This window comes from Talpa occidentalis, unplaced genomic scaffold (genome assembly GCF_014898055.3).
Source record: "Talpa occidentalis isolate TD23 unplaced genomic scaffold, MPIMG_talOcc4v2.1 talOcc4.4, whole genome shotgun sequence".
Classification (NCBI taxonomy): Eukaryota; Metazoa; Chordata; class Mammalia; order Eulipotyphla; family Talpidae; genus Talpa; species Talpa occidentalis.
The window spans coordinates 59,716,143-59,738,957 of NW_023604295.1; the positions used below are offsets into that span (position 1 = coordinate 59,716,143).

Genomic DNA, 22,815 nt, shown 5'->3' on the forward strand with positions numbered 1-22,815 from the left:
AACTTACTTCAACTACCACTGCCAGAATTTTCTTTCCATATATTTCATTTCATTTTGTGCTTTTTGACCTCATGAGCAAGGCACAATTGTTCAGATATGGTTACCAAAGCAGAACTACCACACAAGACACCTGGTTCCCACCTTAATTGACAGGGAACTACATCAACTAGGTCACTTTTGGCAAAAGCAAAAGGGATTATCACAATCCAACCTTCAAACACAATAAAGGAGGAACATTGCTTCCAACTGGTTTAGTTAATGAAATGTAATGCTTCCTAAAACATCCTGGGCAAGCAAGATGTGCCTTTGGAGAACTGGCTTTTTTATCAAAAACTGAATGCCAAATATTCTCTCAAGTCTACAACCTGAAACATTTTGAGGCCTACTCCACACAGGCTGAGTTCCCTTGGAAACCATAATTATGTGCTTGGCCATTTCTTGGCCAAGGAATACAGTAAATTAGAAGTTTTGGGTTCAAAACTAATTAAGAATTATACATATTCATGAAATAAGACTTGAAATATTACAAGAAAATTGAATGCAGCAGACAGAAACAGTCCATAATGTTTAAGAAAATAACATTTCACATTATTCCTGAAGAAGATAGTCTAAAGTCTCAAACCAACATTGTTAATAAAACAAAGGATTTTTTTTTATATCTGTTGATATAGAATTTGGCATCTAAAATAAAAGGGGTTAAGATGCAAGCTTTGAAGCTATCTGCAGCCACTGCAGCACAAGTTCAATCCCTGGCCTGGGAGCTACCCACATGGTGCAGTAGACCTCTCCTGACTCGCCCACTTCTCCCCTCAGCAGTGTACTTCAGTCAATCTGCCTGTTCTGTTCCACACTCTGTCTCTGGTAAATCCTCTCACCCTCCACACCTCTGGCCTGTACCCCAGTTCTTGTATACATAAATAAATAAATCTTTAAAAAAAAATCTAAATTTGGAGGGAAAAGTTCAATAATTGACAGGAAAACACCCAAGTCACAGTACACTTCACATTTCACATAACACCAAATTTACCTAGCTTTAATTAAAAATATAACCAAGATAGGGCCGCCCTTGTGGCAAAGGGGTTAAAGTCTCAGTGCTATCAACCTATAGCGAGCCACTGTGGCATGAGTTCGATCCCCGGCCAGGGAGCTGACCCACATGGCTCAGTAGAGCTCTCCTATCTCACCTGCTGCTGCCCTCAGCAGTGTATTTCAGTAGATCCACCTGGTCTGCTCCCACTCTGTCTCTGGTGAATCATCTCACTCCTGCACCTCTGGCCTACACCCCAGATCTTGTATATATAAATGAATAAAATCTTTAATATATATATATATATATAACCTAGGTAACTACATAGAATGTACAACAGCACAATGAAAGTTCTATGACTCTTAGGTCCAGTTTCCTATTGTCTGAAATCATTTCACACTTGAAACATACATGTTCACCTAAAAGAAGGGAAGCCTAAGTCCCTCAGTCCCGTTATGCACTGCTAATCACAGAGTTCCTCAAAAATAATGACAAGCTGGGGCCTTCCTGGTGGCGCAAGGGTTAAGCACAGCACTGTGAAGCTATCCACAGACTCTGCAGTATAAGTTCGATCTCCAGCTGGCCAGGGAGCTACCCACATGGTGCAGCAGACCTCTCCTGTCTCTCCCACTGCTCCCCTCAGCTGGGTATTTCAGTCAGTCTGCCTGTTATGCTCCCCACTCTGTCTCTGGTGAATCCTCTCACCCCTGCACCTCTGGCCTGTACCCCAATTTTGTATGCATAAATAAATAAATCTTAAAAAAAATAATGACTAACTCATAAATTCTGGTAACAAATTATTCAATATATAACATCAATAGTTAAGCTTAAGTTTCTGGTCTGGCACATAGTTCTTGATCAAATGCCCATTTATATTACATTATTTCTTACAGATTCCTTAAGGCTACAGAAATAATTTCACCAGGAACCAAATCAGACATTCATGAGACAACTGGAAGAGTCACAGAATCAGCTGGTAATGCTTTCTTTCCAGTAGGTAAGGGATTGTTTATATACCGTACTAAGATAAATAGACAAAAATTAGAAGGGATTTACCTATGTGAATAGCTACTCAGAGTTTATAAAATGCACCTGGCAGCATTCAGTCTTGACTTAAATAAGCAATCCTTGGTAAATTAAAACTAGACATATTTATGATTAAAATAGTTAAGAATATAATCATCAAATATTTGTCCACTTCCTGTGATACTTAATGGTGAAATATCAAACGAGTTGACTAAGTCTGTGGACACAAAGATAAAGATAGCATGACCCCATCTCACAAAGCAGTAGGATAAATATTTCTGAATAATTATGGGACAATCTTAAAGTGTTGCTGTAGTAGTCAACCCAGAGTTTGATTAAGGGAGCACATGTACAGATATTTTATAAAATAATCTAGTCTTTTAAATAAAAAAATAGCTATCAAATTATGAGTTTAGGGTCAGGGTAACATAAGTTATGTTTAGATGCTTGAATTATGATCTAATATCTCTTGTATTGAGACTACTGCTCAAGTACTCTCTGTCAAATTTCAAGACTTTTTTCATTAGTATTAAAACATTTATAGGAGAATTGCCCAAGTTTCTTTTCAACTACTCCTCTCAGGAGCAATCCTGCAAGCTACGCCATATAAACCTTCCTTCAGCAAGTCCTCATTTCGGCATCTCCTAATGCAACAACATTACTCCTGCCGATAATGACATTTTGGTTTTTTGTTTTGTTTTAATAGAGCCATTCTAAAAAGGTCCAGCAGAAAATGTATAGAATATCATCACTGTAACAGTGGCAATAGTGAGTACAAAATAGCCATATTACAGGGTTAACTTCATATGCCTGAATTATGAATCCAGTCACCAAAAGGAACATAGATACTTGATAGGTGGATAGTCAGTGTTTAGTTATTTGACACCAGTGTTTAGTTATTTGACTCTGGATACATTGACAGTTTCATACACAAAGGAAAAGGAAGGATTACATAGCTATTGGGACACAAATAAATAAATTACTTCCTGTAAATATCAAGTCCTAATCATTCATCAATGATGAATGGCAGAATAGGGATGCCTTACTAAATCTGAGAGCTTATTAGCATACTAGCTATTTTAGTATACCAAATATATTGCCTTGCTAAATATCTCTTCTTACTGAGTAAAATTTCTGGTGTTGATTTGATATGAAATTACATCTTATGTTACTTTTTTTACTTGATGACTAAAATAAAAGTTGATATTCTCATATATCTTAAAAATTCACCTCTACAGGATATACATTGATTGGGCACTTATGGTTTATATAAGGTATGGTTACATAGGGCATAATGCTAGATATATGTTATTGATTTGCAAAAATAGGAATATAAGATGACTATGATAAATTCTGTTTTTAATAAGGTGAAACCTAATACAGCCAAATAAAGTAACAGTAAAATGAAATCAATACTATGATGAAGGAGACTAATATGAAAAGGAAAGACAGCTTGGATAGTAGAGTGGAATTCACTCAAATCCTCTAAGAATTTGACATTTTTATTCAATAGAATTTCTGTTCTTATGGATTTCTTTTTTCTCCAATGAGATTCTTTTAAAGTCTATGCAAGTGAGCTAAACAATATTATGAATCTGGGGTAGATTATAGAAGTTATTCAAATCTTATGACTGTATATAAGTAAAGGAATTAAATCACATTGTGTTTTCTATATGTTATTTCCATGAATATACACATGAATATTATATTTTAGATAGGTTAACTTTCTAATGATTTCCTTTCTATAATAACTGGGAACGCTACAAATATTTGCAATTCAAGTTAGGCCAGTAATTTTTTTTCTCTCAAGTATACAATTTTTTCCCCCAATTTGGCTATAACATGTTCATATAATATCAAATATATTGAGGTTAAGTTTCCAAAAGTCTACTCAATCTGACCCAATATAATTTAATAGAACATGCATTTTCCTCTCTGATAGTCTTTCAAAGGAAATTCTATTCCATTCAAGTTATATTCTATATAACAGAAAATATTGTTTATCAGGTTACTCATATATTTACCTAGTTCACATAGATCCAAATATTCCTTATACTATATAATAAAGACATTCTAGTTCTTTTTTAAAAATCAGATATATAAATTATCTGGATTACTGTCTGTTGTTTCCTCTTACAAATTTAATAATGCTTTGTATTATTTACTGCATAAAATGATTGTTCTCTTAAATAACAACCTTGAATTTAAAATCTATGCAGATGGAGATTTCATCTATCAATGCATGTGGAAAATTTGGTTGACAAGTAGTCTATCCTGAAGCCATTTGACAGTCTCAAGGCAAAACAATAAATATTTGTCCAACTACAATCTTCAAACCCATTCTTCATATCTTAACACTTCTTTTATCAACTTTATACAATAGATGAGGAAAAAAGTAATGAATGTTTTAAATAGTAATCTCATTTCAAAATCATGTTTTTCTGCAGGTTACCATTTGAATTTTGTATTGGATTCCTTAATGAGGCAAATTATGTCTTTGCCTGCCGCGGGGGGTGGGTTTCTAACTTAGTTTTACTATAAACTTAAATGTTCACTTACGGATATATAAGAATTTAGACTACACAAAAAGAGTGAGTTTCATGTCCCTTCCCTTGCAAGCAGTATCTACTGGAATGGTGTAAAAGTGGATTATCAAAGGTTATATAACCTGTATCAGTGGCTTCTATGTAAAGAACTCAATCTCCATAAAAACCATTAGTGTTGACTTTTGTGAAAATGGATCCGAATTAGTCAACTGGGTATCTATGAACTAAAAAAGCCAAAATAGCATAAATTCCAAAATTATTCTTTAAAAGAAAAAAATCAAGTATACTATACTGTGGGAATGAAAAGAAAATCAGTAAGGCTTAACTCTTCCCTCTAAGGATTTTACATTATTATTGGAGAGTTTTATTTAGTGAACTTCTTTGATGTATTTTTGAATTAAAGGGAAAATTCTTTTTTTGTTATTCTTGCAATTTAGCTCAAAATTTAGAGGTTAATCTTAATATAACCATTGAGCTAATTATTATATTGTCAGAAATATGTCCCCAAATATTGCAGACCATTTTTAATGAACATATATTTAGTATTTCAAAATTTAATGCTTCAAAATTTATGTAATTAATGGCTTGGCAATATGACAATGCTATGATTAACATTTTCTATGATGCATTCTGAGACAAGGTGTAAGTTTGCTAAAATTTGATTCAATTTTTTGTAACATAACTTGCCACATTTTTTACTTTCTATTGAAAATAAGATTTTTTTTGTCTAAGTCTAACATAGTCAAGTGTAACCTTGGTGATTTTGCCATAATTTAAAATAACTTCTTCATAAGTATATTGAATATTCTCACTAGCGTTAAATCCTTCCCACTATACATTACTGTAAGAAAAAGAGCAAGTTGCATATTCTTATTTCAATATAAATGTAGACTAAAAGAAGACATTTGTCTCATTTTTCACAATATGATTGAAAAACTTGAGAAACTAAAGTTATTATTGTCACAGAAAATAGTAAACAGAACATGAACTTAGAAATAAATTAGAGCTAAGATCAAGTAATAATTTGACATCTTTTCTAGCCCTGTAATTTTGAACTTAGTTTCATAAATTATGTTTATTTAGAGCCATCCATAAAATTAGACCAACAGAGAGCATTACTGTAAAAATAGTGCCCTATCTAAAGTGTTTGGTATGATCGCTAACCAAATGAAGACATAAAATGTGTTTGTTTCCTTTTTTTAACCAGTGAAGAATGGTGGAATTTTAATGAAAAGTATTTTTATTCAGAATACATTTAAGTTATTTCTATGTATATTGCAAATACATGCCAAATAAACTAAAACTAGCCCTAAGGCAGATGTGTTTGGTTTCTTTATATGTGTCTTCCTCTCAGTTTCCATATCCACCCTTCCCAGCCTCAAAGATAGAGCTTAGTACAGCAACTACAGGGTGAATCAATGTTAAACGAGTCAAAGACTGGCAAGAACAAGTAATTCATTGGTAAGGATTTGCACCTCCACTAGCACATTGTTCATTTGCACACTGTTTTAAATAGGCAAGAGATGAAGGCATCAGTTCTTTGGTTTAATGTTTATAACTACTGAAACCTCATCTCCCACAACCTGTCAAATCAAATGAGACCACAAAAAAGTAACTCAAAATGAATCATAGATCTAAATACAAAATGTAAAACTATAAAGCTCCCAGAATATCACATAGGAGAAAATCTCGATATCTATGAATATCATGATTTTTTAGATGCGACATCAAAGGAGCAATCATAAAAGAAAGAATTGAGAAGCTGGATTTCTTTAAAATAAAAATGTTCTCTAGAAAAGACACTGTCAAGACAAATCAGATGAGAATTTTCTTTTTTTGGAAAGGACACAGCTGATAAAGGACTGTTATCCAAACTACATAAAGACTCTTAAAACCCAACAATAAATAAAACAGCCCAATTTAAAAAATTGACAAAATACTTGAATAGAAACTGCACCAAAAAAATAGATGTCAAATATGAATATGAAAAGATGTCCAACACTGTGTCATCAAGGAAAGGCAAATTGTTACCACCATAACACTGACAGCTCTAATCCTCATGAAGATGTGAAACATCAGAAACTTTAATTCATTAATGATGGGCAAGCAAAATGACACAATTACTTTGGAAGATAGCTTGTCATTATCTTACATAATTAAACACACAAACACACCTTAGTATTTACCAAAAGTAATTAAAAACTTATGTCTACGCAAAAGCCTTCACATATATATATATATATATATATATATGAAAAATTATTGAATTAGGTATCTTCACTTTGAATACATTGAAAATTTCATGTGCAGAGGAAAAGGATTACATACCTATTGAGACAAATTGCTTCCTGAACATTTATCTTAAAAAGGAAAAACTATAGCAGCAGTGAAAATATCAGTGACTGCCAAGGGTGAAGGAGGAGGGAAGGCTGAACAAGTAAAGCACAGAGGATTTTTCATAGCAATATTCTGTAGGATACTGTAAGGGTAGACACATCACACATATCACTACATCAAGAGTGGGCCCAAATGTAAACCACAGATTTTGGGTGATAATGTGTCACTGTAGGTTCATCAATAAAAACTAGTGTACAGTTCTGGTGAGAGATGATGATAGAGACTATGCATGTGTGGGGACAGGGTACACAGGAAATCTTATACTGAGTTTTGCTGTGAATCTCAAACTTCTTTAAGAAACAAAATTCACACAGGAAAAAAAGGAAAGACTATAATGAAATCCAATGCAAGAAAACGTATGGAGGAAACATAGATTGTCTTCTCTTTCCATCTTTTATATACTAAAGCCCAACTGATAGCAAGTCAGGGGCCGATACAAGCAGGATGGTCTCAGTGATATAGAGTGAACACAAAAATCCTTAAGACAATAAATTTTAGAAAACTCTGGATCCCACAGAAGTATTCAAATGCAGAACCAATAAATTCTGACCTTTTCACGTTGCCAGTATATAAAAAGCAGTGTGTCATCAACTAGGAAACCAATCTAATCAATAATTAATATATGAGAATGATGAGGAAAACCAATAAGAATATTATGGGAAAGAAATAAACATTATTGATAACAACTTTGGAAACAGTGAAACCACTACACAGGAAGAAAGTGGACTCTAATTCAAGAGTTTATAATCTATATTAACAACAAGTTCAGATTCACATTGCATCCCACTGCTTTTTTAGGGACTTGGAACAAACTCCTTTCAATTATGATTATCAACTGAGAACTTCAGTTATCATTACTGACCTGTAATTAGGCGCTGTCCTTGGCATTCAATCCATGAATACTCAATGTGGAAACTTCCTCAGATGGTGGGTAACAGCAAGTGAAAGACGAATCTAAACAGTAAGGAGTGATTGTCCTTTCCTCTCCCACAATAATATGGAATGTAGCCCTGAAACAATGAAAATAAGGACAAAAGCTCAGTAGAACTGATTACATGATAATCAAATGTTAGCGAAACAACCTCCAAGTCATTCTGAGGGGGCTGCCCTGCTCTTGAGCTTCCTGCTCCCCGCTCTGCCAGCAGGGCCATGGAGCAGGCAGGGGACGGTGGACCAGAGCCTTGCCACCCAGCCAAGCCTCACCCCAACCACATAGCCAGGCACTGACAGGAGATCATCACCAGCTAGATGGGAAAGTTGGAGCTTTTCACCTCATCCTGATTTCCTGAAGTAGGGCCACAGGGAGCACAGGCCCTACTGTGCACAGGCCAGAGGGAGCACAGGCAGGCAGAACCTTTTACTCCATGTGCAGAATCCAGCTCCCCCTCTGCTCTATAGACAGATGCACGGTCTTCTCTTCAGGAGGCTTCCACTTACACATACACCGTGTCCCATCTCATTGCAGTCTCTGCTCAGCAGATACGATCTACAGCAGGCCTGACTGCATCCAGCCAAGAGCTGGCCTATTGTTTTTCTCTCTCGTCCCCCTCCTCTTTGTCCTCCTTCCTTCCCAGTTCTCTCTTCTGTCCCTTCTGACTCCCTGTTAAATGGCTGTCTCTCTTTCTGGGTGCCCTGCACTCTTAAGCCCTTGGCTGAAGGCTCATTCCATTTGTTTCAAATATACAAAGCTTTTGGATATACAAAATAAAATGTGCTGTAAGATTCTAAATATATGTAGAATTAAATTTAATTACTCATTTATCACTTATTTGTAAGACAGCAAGCTAGGAGTAAAAGGAAACTTCCTTACTATGAATTGATACATAGCTTCAGATTCTGAATGTTTAAACTATGTCAATTCTCCCAAATTTATAGCAAGGCCAAACAAAATTCCAGATATAAAAACTGTGTATAGAATATTGGCTAGACAAAGATTCAGGACAAGAGTGGGCAGTCTCTACAGTAATGTTTCTGAAATGTTTCACTTCAGGACTCTTACACAAGGTCTTAAAAATTCTTAATGATTCCAACAAACTTTGGTGTATACAACATAGATCTACAATCAATATTTTAAAATTAAGACCAAGCAATTTTATAGTATTGTCACTTAAACCAACATGAATAAAACTATTCCTTTTTAATATTATGTACATATTTTATAAAATAATACCTAATTCCCCAGAAGAGTCAAGAGTGGAATTATTTACATTTTATAATTCTCTTTAATGTCTCTTTTAGGAGGAGCAGCTGAATTTTCATAGCTGAGTTCGCATTTTATTGCAGTATCAAATTATGTAACCTCAGGAAAATTTCACTATTTACTCATGAGAAAATCAGAGTAAAAAGAGGCAAATGATACCTTAGTATTAAATTGTTTTGACATTCAAACTCCCTGTAAGGGTCTAAAAGAAACCAAGAGTCTCTGGACAATGCTTTAGTTTCCCTCATGCCAGTTTGATCTTAGATTTCAGGATATAGATGATCTTATAGAAGCACCTTGCCTGAATCACATTCAACTATCACAGCATGGAACTTAGTATTTTTGAAAGAATATGAAAGCCCACGCAGAATAATATGTCAGGGAAAAGCACATTCATGGATTGGCTGTAATGGCAGACAAATTTGCCATATAAGTGAGGTAAATCTTTCAAAACAAGGTTCAGCTGTCATTTTTATTGATGTTTCAGCAAATCTTTGGCTAAAATGGAAGAGGATTTATATGGATGCTGATGGGAAATCCTTATCAGAAGAGAATAATGTAGGAAATTTAAGGCAAGCTTTTATATAGGGATAGTAGAAATTTAGGTAAACATATGAAATGGGTAGGATAGCAGTTTGGGGTAGAATTAATCATAAATAAATATTATTAAATGTTTTAGGTAAAACTATTAAACATGCATATTGGCATACACAAACATACAATCCTGTCAGAATTCATACAAAATTAGTGCACTTAAGGCACCATGTATGATCAGTAATTTATTTCGGAGAAGCAGTTGAGGAAAAGGGAATTGTAACACTTATGATTTGTATAGTCATAGAAATGAGAGGCCAAAATCAAGCAAACAAAAAGCTAGAGTTTGAACAATATAATACTACTTTCGTAAATCTCTACTTTTCGTCTTTTAAAAACAGAAAAAATAAGGCTGTAGAGGGATGTATATAGTTCACCAATAAGGACTATCTTAACATTTGAGAAGTACAAGTCTGACCATTCCAGATAAAATGGTTGTTACAAGAAGGAATAAATTAGGTAGTTTGTTCCAAGTAGGGTAATACAGTTCAAGCCAGGTAGGGTAGATGAATCCCTGCCTTCTCAACAGTTGTATCCAATGCCAGCACTGACTAGACCAGTTCTGGAAAACTAGCTATACTAAAAGGCTTGGTTTGGTCTGTAATAATTGCATTAATACATGCATTTTATCACTATGTCTTTCGTTTCTGTTGCTACTAAATGAACATGGAGGTGCCAAGAAGAACCTCAGGAGTAAACGAGAATGAAGGAGGAAAACAGCCTCTTAGCATTTAGTTTTAATGCTAATATTAATAGAGTGAACAAAGATGAGGATTTGAATTTTCCAGGACTGGAAGAAGTTCCAAGCTAAGGAATCAAACTTAGTCTAAAAGACAGAAGTCTACAAACAATATAAAATAACATGGAGCAAGGAATGTCTCTTCAATGAATGGTATCGGCAAACTTGGGCAGCAACGTGCAAAAACTAGATTAATTCAAAATCAATTAAAGTCTTGGATACAAGACTCCAAATCACAAAATGCATACAAGAAAACACAGGTGACATACTACTGGAAATCAACGTCAGATGTATTTGGGAGTTACCTCCAACAGCAAAAGAAAAAGCAGGCAAATGGGATTATAGCAAACTAAAAAGCTTTTGCAGAGTGAAAGAAACAACCACAAAAACTAAAATCCAAACTATGGACCAGATGGAAATTATTTGCATATCACACATTTGACAAGGGGTTAATTTTCAAAATATATAAAGAACTCACATAACTCAACACCAAAAACACCTCCCCCCCCAAAAAAAAAAAATAAGCAAAAGACCTAAATAGACATTTTCCCAACAAACGCTGAAGTGACCCACCAACACATGAAAAACTGCACAGCATCACTGAACAGGGAAATGCTAGTCAAAACCACAATGGAATACCACCTCATACCTGTGAGATTTTCCCATGTTGGATTAAAAAACAGCAACAATAAATGCTGATGAGGACGTGGTGGGGAATGAATGCTCAACAGGACTATTGGTGGAGATGTAACTTGGTGTACCCTCTGCAGAAATGGTATGGGGATGCCTCCAAAAACTAAAAATGGAAATACGGTATGATCCAGAAATATCACTGTGCTAGGTACTTTTACCCAAAGCACTAATACAAAAAGATTTATGCACTCTGTTGTTCATAGCAGCAATATTCTCAATAGCCAAGTAAACTAACCAACTGAAATACCCATTATCAAATGACTAGATAAAGAAGTTGGGGAACATTAGGTCTCTCTGTTGGCACAGGAGTTAAAGTCTCAGTGCTATCAAGCTATTGCCAGCCACTGTGGCATGAGTTTGATCCCCAGCCACGGAGCAAGCAACATGGTGCAGCAGACCTCTCCTGTCTCACCGGCCCTCCCCTCAGTAGTGTTATTTCAGTCAATCTGCCTGTTCTGCTCCCTACTCTGTCTCTGGTGAATCCTCTCACAGCCCCCTACACCTCTGGCCTACACCCCAGTTCTTGTATGCATAAAAATAAATATTTAAAAACAAGTTGGGGGGCATATACACAATGGACTACTACTCAGTGATTAAAAATATATTATACCTCTTCTGGCAGTATGGATGGAACTTGAGATAATTATGCTAAATAAGTCAGAAAGTAAAAGACAATTACCAAATGATTTCACTCATTTGTGTAATAGGTATGACCAAAAAAATAGACTGGCACACACAACAAAAATGACTCAGACTCTGTGACAAATATGGTGGCTACAAGAAGGAGGTATGTACATGTTGAGGTTTAAAGCTGTCCTCCTAAAATTTAGTTATGTAGATAAATAGAAATCATTAACATTTGATTTTAAAAAGTTTTGTATTTATTTTACCTCTGTTGCTAACTGAATATATTATTCTAATTTTCTTTAAAATATCTTCTGAGTATATTTAATGTAAAATGATACAACTAAGCAATTGGTCTAGCCACCACCTTGTTATGTTTGATTCTTATATGATAATTTAAAGCTAAGCAATTAAATATAGTTCATGGGGGAAAAAATAAAATAGTGCTCAACACTTTTTAAATTTAATTCTCATAACATTAAAATATATATTAAATATTTTCATTGAAAATAATGTGGATAGTTGCATTACCAACTATATAAATACATATGTATACACATACATTAGACATGCACACATACACACACCATCAATCTGACTCAGAATGCCTTGGGAAATTAAAAAAATCAGAATTCCTGCCACCACTTAACCATTGCTTGGCAATATGAGCTACAGGAATGCAGATGTCCTTCTGTGAAGCTCTGTGAATCATTGAATCATATTACCAACTTTTATTATCATCAAAATGAAAAGCCTAAAAGCTCAATTGGATATTACAAAGGACATAAGTTTTTTGCCATGTCAAAGTCAAATCCAAAATTCCAACTTCTTAATTCAAGGCAAATACCAACAACTTATTCAAATATGATATTTATTTATTTTAAAGAATTAACTTCTTGTGGGGCATTTTTGTTCAGTTTACATTTATGTGTTTTTTAAAGGGAGGCATTCTTTTCCATTTTAAACTTGGAATATGGCAATTATTTTTTAATTGACTTTTTTTAAAGATGATTTCTATTTCCAATACAAATCAAAATAAATGGCATCAAAAAATTCGTGTCTTTATGTTCGTTCTATTTTTACAGAGTGGAGAGCTAGTAGGGAGGCCCACAATTCATCACCAGGTTCTCAAAATTTTACATAAAGCAAATTAAGCAAAATCTGTTTTATTTGATTACCATAATAAATTAAAAATTATTTTTATATTTTTACTCAGATTTTCGACATTTGATATTTAAACTTAGTCATCAATTCAGGATACTTTTGCTACTTTGCTACTTTTTATGCAGAAGAAATAGAAGAGTAAGATGTGTATCAATCCATAATGAGATGCTCTTTAAAAATTTCTTGATGTGGGCCTCTCCGGTGGCGCAGCGGTTGAGCGCTGGGTTGCGAAGCTGTCCGCAGCCTCTGCAGCGCCGGTTCAGTCCCTGACCGCAGAGCAAGGGTCCCACATGGCTCGCAGACCTCTCCTGCAGCCTGCTGCTCCCCTCAGCAGCATGTTTCATCAGTCTGCCTGTTCTGTTCCCTGCTCTGGTGAATTCTCTCACCCTCCCACGCTTCTGACTGTACCCAGTGCTTGTATAAATAAAAAAAAATCTTTAAAAAAAATTTCTTGTTGAACTTTTATCGACTTATTAACTTAAGCCATAGGCTATTATAGACATGAAATGACTGAGGTGGATACATGTTTTAGTGGATTCTTTCATAAATGTTTAAAGTGCTTCTTAGCGTTCTACAATCCTTGGGAGAGAATATAATAACATCGAAGACAAATAACCCATTTGGAGAAATAATATGCAGGTGACTAGAAAATATAAACTACAATCCAGTCGAAAATATAAAGTGTATATGGGTTTAGAAATTCTGATGAGAGAATCATAAAACAAGTAAGCCGATTGGATGAGACTTTTGTGGAGGAAAAGGCTATGGTATTGGTACCATGTTGGACAGGGGAAGGCAGCCTCTGGCTGATCCGAGGAAACCATAAGCAATGCAACAAAACTGAGCAGAACGCTGGTTGCTTTTCCTAGCAAAACTGGCCAAACAGGCAGCAGCCACTCGAGAGAGACTGAGTGGGACCCTATTCGATTATTAGTTCCACGGAGGAAATAAAAATGGCCTTGCAATTGTCTGGTTAATTTTGAGCACTGCCACATAATAAGAGTAATTATTTCCTTTTCACTTAGTTTGCCAATTCAAGATCAGCTAGGTGATATGTAAAGAACATAAAGTACAGATATGAAAGCATTTTCTCCTTTTGTTATTTCTCTACACCCAGACAATTCACATTAAATTCATACTTTTAAAAATGCTAAGTATGTATCTTGTAAGGTATATTTTCTAATTTCTAATATTCTAATATATTTAAGCATCTCAAAGAGTTTACTGTTTTTTCCCTAAGGGACTAATTCCTAAACTATTCCAAACATGATTTGCTCTGTTACATAGATTTCTATGTAACAGAAAAATAAATGTGACACCTTGAATTTTGCAACAATTTGTCAGCTAAATTAATACTCTTATGAAAAATATTCAATCCAGTGGGCGAAAATTTTTCTATGTAGAGCAAAACAATCTGATTTTCAGTTGCTGCAAAGATTATGAAGCAAAGCAAAGCAAAAGCAGACTGTCTAATTTTATGAAATAAAATCCTTCACTTAAAATGAAATCCATGGCTTAAATGCTATCACCTATTTCTTCACAACATTCAGAAACAGATGCTACAATTGATGGATAGAAATGCGGTAAAGAAACAGACAATATCTCTGAAAGGTAATTGCTTTACTTCCACAGTAAAAAACTATCATTGACTTTACTAAAATTTCAATTTGTTTTTCAGCCATAGCAATTTTAAGTAATTAATTTTCCAATATAGTTTTGGAAAGTTTCACTCTTGGGCTAAGAAAAAGAAATAGGTAAAATCATCTTTTAACAAGCATCTTGCTTTATTTTGATATACACATTTGGAAGCATATATCATCCTGTAGAAGAGTTTTTTCTATGTCTGATTTAGGGTGCCAGTTTTATGATCTGAAAAGCCTTAAGCCCTATAGCAATGATTCTAATGAAAATAGGACTTGAAACTATGAGGGGGAAAAATTACATGCACTTCTGTTTGAGGGTTATGATTATAGCTATGACCAAAGTTGTTTCCCTGAAGCATCAATATTATGAGCACCAAGCCAAGTGTTCAGGGCCCGAAAGAAATCAACAAGTACCTAATAGCAGTCTTGTATAGACACAGGATTATTCTCTTTTCTATAAGTAGACAATGCTGTTTAATATGGAGAAATTCAAGCAGAAATTAATCTGACTATATTTAAAAATGTGGGTTATCTTGCATTGATAAACTCATACACTTCATGCCTAAGGGTAAAACATAGATTGTAACAGAGGATGGATGTGGTGGAGAACTGTGAATGTCTTAGTGGTGAGTGTGGCATGGTTAACATACTTCTGAAGATGTGAACCTGCATCTCTAAATCATATACAGTATTGTAAACCAATCATCTCAATAAAGTACAATTTAAAAAAAAAAGCACCGAAGTCAGTTTGTTTTCTCTCTGGCTCTACAATGGTACAAATTTAAGCAAACTATATCACCTGAGCTTCATTTTTCTCATCTGTAAATAGGAATAATAATTAAACATAATGTTGTTACGAAGAGCAAATGTAAACATTTCTCAAGTCTCTCAGAATAGGATCTAATTCCAGGCAATGGTGATAATGTTTATAGTTATTACTTTCGTATTAATATTCCTGACAAAGTCAGGCAAGAATTTGTATTTAATCAGGACAAGATACATTGAAGAATGTTCAGACATAAAACTAGACCTGTCCTTCAAAAAGAAGACAATGAATGGTGGGACAAATGGGAAAAATTTACTATCTTACAGTTAGAAACCTGGTATGCTGTGGGTAAAGTATCAGTAAGTAGGGATTTGCTTCTTCCAGAATATTCACTCGGGGAATGGAGCATCCAGCTAAGCAAGTAAAGGCAAACTAAGGGAATCCAGGTGCAGACTATCGTTGGAAGCTGATTGATCTTACTCCAGTGTTTAATCCCAAAGTCAGCAGATAAACCTTAATCTCCCTGGAGTCCAAAGTATCTTCCAAATTCTCATAGTAAAGTATTATTTTGCGGGACTGCATATTACCTCCCAGGGTAACAAGTTAAATGCATTCAATTTTTCCTCTTCATTTGAGCATATGATGAAGTAGTTCAATAGAATTTGAGACCAATGCTGCAAGGGATATATAAAATTAAATCAAACTCCATGTGGTTAAGAGTATAGGAACATGAGAAATAAAACCTACCCAGGGAACAACAAATTCATATCAAAGTCATATGTAAATACTCAAACTGGTAACTTTTGCATTGTTTCTCTCCTCACAAATCATATTCAAAAACATACATACACACACACATTATGTCTCTTTTATACGCAGAAGCTTGCAAAGAAAATTAAGGAATTCAGCACAATTTCCTTAATAAGGAGACTTCAATTTCTTGCTTTCCTGAGAAGAGCTACAACACCCTCAGATACTCATTTCCATAACCAGCTGACATTCTGTTTCCTTATTTTAGCTGCTTAGTTATGCTCCAATTTGCTTCTCTCTTTTCATACTATTACTCTGGAAATATTAAAAAAAATCTACTTAAAAAATGAGATTCCATTTCCCCCTCAAGTGCATCAGAATAACTAGACATGGCTGAAGACACAGCCAAGATGTAGGTAGAAGCCACCACCACGGCTGCTTAAAACCAACTGCAACAATACAGTTGACTGAAATCCTCTACCTGCAGCACTTATAGATTCTTTGCCATGTTCATGCCAAAGATAAGCTTCCTCTTGGCTATTCCCAGCCCCAAATTGAGTGTGACAGGCTGTGTTACTTCTGCCCAATTTGGGACTCTTCTAAAACTAAACCTTTGCTGGGGAACTTCGCACTGGCCTGGTCAAGACAACTCAGATTTGCATTGCATGCTGAAGTTCTTTTACCCTGTTTTCCTGTCTTTCCTCTCATTTCACAGGTGTCAAATTTGCATCACAGTCTAAGGATTCTTCTCACTTATGCCTAACCCTCTTCTCCCCCTTACTCTTACAGGCATTTCTCCCCAATAAATCTCTTGCATGTCTAGTGCCCACTTGGCCTCTGCCTCCTGAAGGACCTGACCAGACTCACTAAATTCTTCTTGACCACACATTTCAAGTAATATCTGTTCTTCATTTCAATCCAATTCCATTTTCTTAGTCAATTCAGTCAGTATTATTCAGATAAATAGTTCATCTGTTTTCCTCTGTCCTCCAATTAATAAAATCTGCCATCTATATCCCTCATTCATATGTTTACCTAATAAATTTTTTACTCAGTATGCAAACTTCAAGTCTCTAAAATATGTTTAGCATTCTTCTACTACCTCTCTGATGTCATCTGTTAGCTAAAAATCTCCCTTGCCTTCTTTGACATCAGTCACACAGACCTTCTTGCCCTCCTGGTATCAGTTCCTGCTTCTGTAACATGGAATTCAGTTTGGAAGGAGCTTCCTCCAGATAGCTGGATAAGTTACTCTCTTCTTTCACTTCTCTTTTCAGATGTCTGTGCCAAAAAAGGTCTTCCTCCATAACATATAAACCAGCTAAAATATCACTCTGTCATACTCTATTCCTCTGTGGATTTTCCCCCACAATAGCAAACACAGCACAAGTTGACAGTCTCTATACTACTATACACACACTCACCATACACAAGCACAAGCTCTTTTATAGAAGGAATTTTGTTCTATTTTGTGCAATTTGTTTCAAATTATACCAATAGTATAGAGAAAATGTTTATCGAAAATGAATAATGGAACAAGCACAAAGAAGGCATATCTACTTATTAGAACCAGAATTGAAAGGAAAATAAAATGACCAATAACTAACATGCTCATTTTATAAGGTAAACAGAAACTTGGTTATTAAAAGTGCATATAATTTTTTACCATGAGGTTATAGAAATAAGGTTAATTGTGCAAAAGAAGATGAATATAGCTGGTCTGAGAAGTATCCTTAGAAGCAAGTCTTTCTAGCCCAACATTTCAAGGTTTGCCCTTGGCTGATATCTGGGAACTTTGATTTTTAGAGTGTTCCTGCTAGTCCAGAATAATAAAGGCAGTTGTTATACTGTGTTATATTTGGGCAAACAACATGCTTTCCTCTGTGAATCTGGAATTTTGGCACATGCTAGGCATGGGTACATGACCAGCACCCAATAAAAATCTTGGCCACTGAGTCTCTAATGAGGTTCTCTCAACAAAAACAGATGCACATGCATTGCTGCATTTTCATCCCTAGGGAAGGATGTGCCCCTTGTGATGCATCTTAGAGGGAGAGAGTGTAAGGAAACCTGAAGATGGGTCCATCCAGACTCATGTCTGTTTCCCTTATGGCCCAACTGTAAACCCTGCTACATCTTTGTGATAAGCCTTAGGAGTAAAACTTTATTTTAAGTCTGATGAGTCACTTCAGGAAATCTTTGAATATGAGAATGGTGTTGTGGACCTCCAAACACTATAATATGTGCCATGTCTCAGAAATGCAGGCTCCAAGTGCATCATACACCAGAAGAACTCAAAGTATTGAATAATTGAGTGAAGGTTAAAATTACATATGGGACTGAGGACAAGATGCAAATATATATAAATAAGGTTAATTTATTACATCTGATAAGGTCTTCACTGAAAACAGATGTTTCCCCTTTGTCTGAAAGGGAGGAAAGGAATAAAGAACTGAATATCTTACAGAGTAAAAAATAAATAGCAGCACCTTTTCAAGACTTGGGACTTCAACAAAGGGTCTAGGAGATAAACTTGTAGCAAGATTAAAGAGTAGAGAGAAGAAAATAAAAAACAATTCATTCCCTCGTTTCATAGGACAATATTTCAAATTGACAGAGACTTTATGGAACTATGCTCCTCAGGTTAAAATCCTGAGATCTAATGATAAAGGTCACCAAAGGACTCACCTGAGGGTAGCTGAGACCTGATTAGTAACATTTGCTAATTTTTGTAATATAAATACTTCACGATGTCAGATTTAAAGATGTCAATTGTTAGGCAGACAGATCTCAAATCTCCTGAAAATTTAACAACTGGCACTTAAAAATTTAGATCTGATCCCAGCATACCACAAGAAAAACAAACTTAATGTAAATGCAACCTTAAGTATAGACCTGGTAAAGAGATTCCTGCTCCTCAGGTCATTAAAACTGTGACTGACCTAGTATTGTCTGATACACACAGGCTGCTGAGAGGAGCTGTTTAAGTATCTTCTGCCCAAACGGGGGGGGGGGGGGGGGGGAGGGTATCAATAAATAAACCATTCCTTAAATTTAAACCAAATATTTCATGTTCTAGTCTTGTTCCACATGGATTAACATTAAAAAAGACAAGTCTCTAATTGTCCAAATACCAAAAACAAAAAAATGTATATATTCTAGAGAAATCATAACAAATCCAAGGTCAACTACTCAGACTTATTATTGACACACAGACTTGGGCCTCCCCTGTGGTGCATTGGTTGAGGGCTGGGTTGCGAAACTGCCCGCAGCCTCTGCAGCACTGGTTCCATCCCCAGCTGCTCCCCGGCCACTGGAGGAGGGTCCCACATGGCGCGCAGACCTTGCCTGCCACCCACTGCTCCCCTCAGCAGTGTACTTCATCAGTCTGCCTGTTATACTGTCTGCTCTGGTGAATTCTCTCACCCTCCCCCGCCTCTGACTATACCCAGTACTTGTATAAATAAATAAATCTTTAAAAAAAAAAACACAGACTTAAACCTATCCCATTTGAGATCTTCTCAAGAAAGTGAATACAAAAGCACAATCAGTACTTTTAATTTTTGTTGGAAAAAAGGAGTTATGTGAAGCAGAGCTTGTTCTCTAAGTCATTGTTGAAACACTTTTTGAACAGCTCCTGAAACATAATAGTCACTAAACACTTATTAACAACATCTAAACAACATGTAGATAGGCTCGCATAGTTACACTGATTTTATACTACTATTTCTTTATCCAGTATTGATGACAACATGAAAAGATAATATGAAGCCATAACACATTCATGGTGAACAGTTGTTACTCATGTTGTGTATGTGTGTCACTGGACTTCTAGCATTTTGACCCAACTAGGTAAATAAAGACTACTTCTTGTTATTACTCAAAACAGGACTAAAAAAAATATTTTCTAAGTTCGTTAGGCTATTACTCTATTCATAGGATGTCAAGAACACATTAGTATCTTTATATAAACTGCACTTTCAAGTAGTTTTCACACTGATTAACTTAAATGTGATAATGGCAAGAGTGATGAAATAAAATTTAATAAGAATGATGCAATACATTAGAATTAAGAATTCTGATGAGCTAAATTGATTGCTTGATTGTCTAAGGAATAGCTTTGCTCACATTTTTACATGCTCTTAAGATAAATCAAATTTCTCAAATTTAAATGAACAGGTAATAAAATCAGTTTTCCTTTGGTGAAATTCTGTTAAAATAGTCATTTTTACATTCTGATGTCTCAGTACACACAACAGCATCTACTTAATCTGTCACTCTACTACTGAAAAATAAAAAATAAAAAGCTCAAAGCCTAGTTTAACAATGACCTGCCAGAGGCATCACATTTACAACATGACATTACATACACATTTTGATGAGAGAAAATTTTGTTCTGTTTTTTTAAAGGAAACCTAAATTTTCAAGGGTATGATGCCAGCACAACTGCTGTTGGAAGCAATCATCTCAATAACCAGAAACAACTGTGAGCTACTGTCTCCTATGGAGCTGGCATCAGTTTTAAACAGTTCCATCTAAACAAAACAAAAAAAAAAACTCCACAAAGTTTGGCTTCCAATTAGGAAATAGAAACAAAGAGAACTGATTTCACGCAGACAAGAAAATATCTGATAAACTACTTTGCTATTTTGCACTAATCAGGCAGTGGAGATCACCAAAAAAAAAAAAAAAAAAAAAAAAAAGATTGAAATCTGAGGACAAACTGACACCTCCAAGAAAATTTGAGTGGAGGCTTACACGGGCCAGGATGTAGCAGGAAAACTGGGCTGCCATATAAGCCAGCAAGACATTTTCAGCTGATTTTTTTTTAAGAAATTGCTAAAGACCAGTTGTAGGGAAGACTGAGTGTATAAAACTCCCACGGGTCACAGGACCAGGGATTTTATACTCAATCTCAGACTTTTCCCTGGACTTCAACACAAGGTAACACAACTCATTTTGAGCACGGTGAGAAACTAGAGAAGTTCCTTTTCTGGTGCAGGCCTTAACTTGAAAAGCAGCCACCACTATAGGAAGAGAAAAGTTCTATCTGGAGCCTCCTTCCTTACTTCAAAAAAAAAAAATAGTGCTTAAGCCATGGTGGACAATTGGGGCACAAACACCATTGAAAATTGCAATTAGGGAGAAAAAAATCAGAAAAAAAAAATGTCTTCCTATTATTGTAAGCATGGTCAGAGACTCTCCACACCCTGGCTACACAGGCGTTCCTCATTTAGCTCAAGCAGGCAAAGCAAAATCATAAATCTCCGTCTCCAAGAACCAGGAACATCAAACGAGTCTAAGGCTGAGTGTAAACCAGACAACAGGGACCCCCCCACCCCAGCCCCACCCTGGACCCCCACCACCGGGCTACTCACAAGTACTGCCGTTTGCCCCTGGGTGAAAACATCTTTGGAAAGGGCTAGTCTGATGTGGAAGTACACTGAGAAAGGCCTAAAGCTAACAGTAGAACAGGAACATGGAATAAAAACCCTCTGACAATTCAACTTGTACCCTATATAAAAGATAATGCTAGAGGAACTTGAAGCAGAAAAAGCACTAAAGCTAGCAACCTGCAACAAAACCCACATGCCGTTTCACTTCCAGACCATCCAAAAGACAACTGGGTGACTTGTTTAAATTTGTGAAAAACAAACACCAACACAAGAAATCTCTAACAAGTCGAAATACTTTTCAAAAAGGAAAGCTAGTAACTTTTTCAGACAAAAGCAGCAGAGAGCACAGCACCATTGACACAACACATCTTAAAGAATGTCCTTTAGGTCCAAGAAATAATATAAAGCCTAACTGCCTGCATTTCAGGTTATCTGCAAAATGGGGGAGGAGGGGAATGGGGGGAACAGTAATAGAATAAAGACAGTCTGCTGTTTTTAATATCAGGGATTCCCATACTTTTGTGAGTTGTACCTGCAGGAGCTGGAGGGGTTCTCACAGAGAAGGCTGCAGAAAGATCTGTTTCTGCTTCTGGCAGAGGGAGGACAATAAACCATTCTGAAATCCACCAGAGCACCCTTTTCTTTAAAAACTCCCTTCTCAGGTGGAACTATTTATCCCTAAACTACCTGGCTTAGTCAAAGCTTAATTGACCTGGGGGGAGGGGAATTCAATTCCAACTCTTGCTCTCTCTAGCCTTCGGTGCAAAAGCACAAACCTAGTTCTAGCCCTGCAGGGTAAGGTAAAATTATCAGGCTTTTCTGCCCTCCCGCCATCAGGATAGATGAGGGGACCCTGTGATCCTGAATGCATGCCTGATGGCGGGCACCTGAAGTGGGTACACCTGCGCTAAGACTGTGCTTTTTTTTTAAGGGCGGCGTCACGGGGATGATGCTAAAAGAGAAGCCGAGAGAGAAGCAGAGCCATAAGAAGAAGCAGAGATCACCGGAGAGCCCAGATAGAGTGAGGATTTGCTGGGGGCTGGAAACACTGCCAGCCTCCCGGCCCCCCAGCACTCCTGCCTGCCACGTACCTGCTGAACCCCAATAAAAGATCTGCACCCAATAAAAAAACCACTGAGTCAGAGCCTTTCTCTGACTCCTCCTTTACCCGGTCTGCATGCGATCAGAGAAACTGCACTGTGGTCTTTCCTGCCGTTACAAGCCCCTCTAGCAATACTGCCCCAATGAAT

At 36.0% G+C, this 22,815-nt stretch overlaps 1 long non-coding RNA gene across 1 annotated transcript in view; it reads right to left on the reverse strand.

The window, feature by feature from the left end:
• The window catches only part of LOC119256840 (uncharacterized), a 92,232-nt gene extending 70,045 nt beyond the window's left edge, over positions 1–22,187 (reverse strand). The window contains exons 1-2 of the long non-coding RNA XR_005127903.2: positions 22,098–22,187; positions 7,859–8,006 (exon numbers count right to left, since the gene is read on the reverse strand). This is a non-coding gene — a long non-coding RNA (uncharacterized LOC119256840). The remainder of the gene's footprint in view (positions 1–7,858; positions 8,007–22,097) is intronic.
• Positions 22,188–22,815: the final 628 nt, after the last annotated feature.